Consider the following 318-nt stretch of genomic DNA (forward strand, 5'->3'; position numbering starts at 1 on the left):
GAGTTAAAGCTGCCCCTGGGGCACCCCGACAGGAGGGCTGACATACTCCGGACTCCAGGGGAGGAGTCCGCCAGGAAAGGGCGCCATGGCGGAGCTTCCGAAAGAAATGGTACTGATGAGGATCCGTAGAGCTTCCACGGCTCCTGCTCTAACATCCCGGCCTAGGGGCGGGGCGGAGGTTGGCCCGCAGGGGCCGCCGGGAAACCGGGGGAGGAGCAACAAGGATGACGCTGGGGAGCGTAACAGGGCGGGGCGAGGGCTTGCCTCCCCGCCCGCTGGGTCGGGCTAACGGCTTCCGGTCGCGATGTCTGGGCGGGG

The sequence above is a fragment of the Myotis brandtii genome, unplaced genomic scaffold (assembly GCF_000412655.1).
Source record: "Myotis brandtii unplaced genomic scaffold, ASM41265v1 scaffold1441, whole genome shotgun sequence".
In the NCBI taxonomy this organism is placed as follows: domain Eukaryota; kingdom Metazoa; phylum Chordata; class Mammalia; order Chiroptera; family Vespertilionidae; genus Myotis; species Myotis brandtii.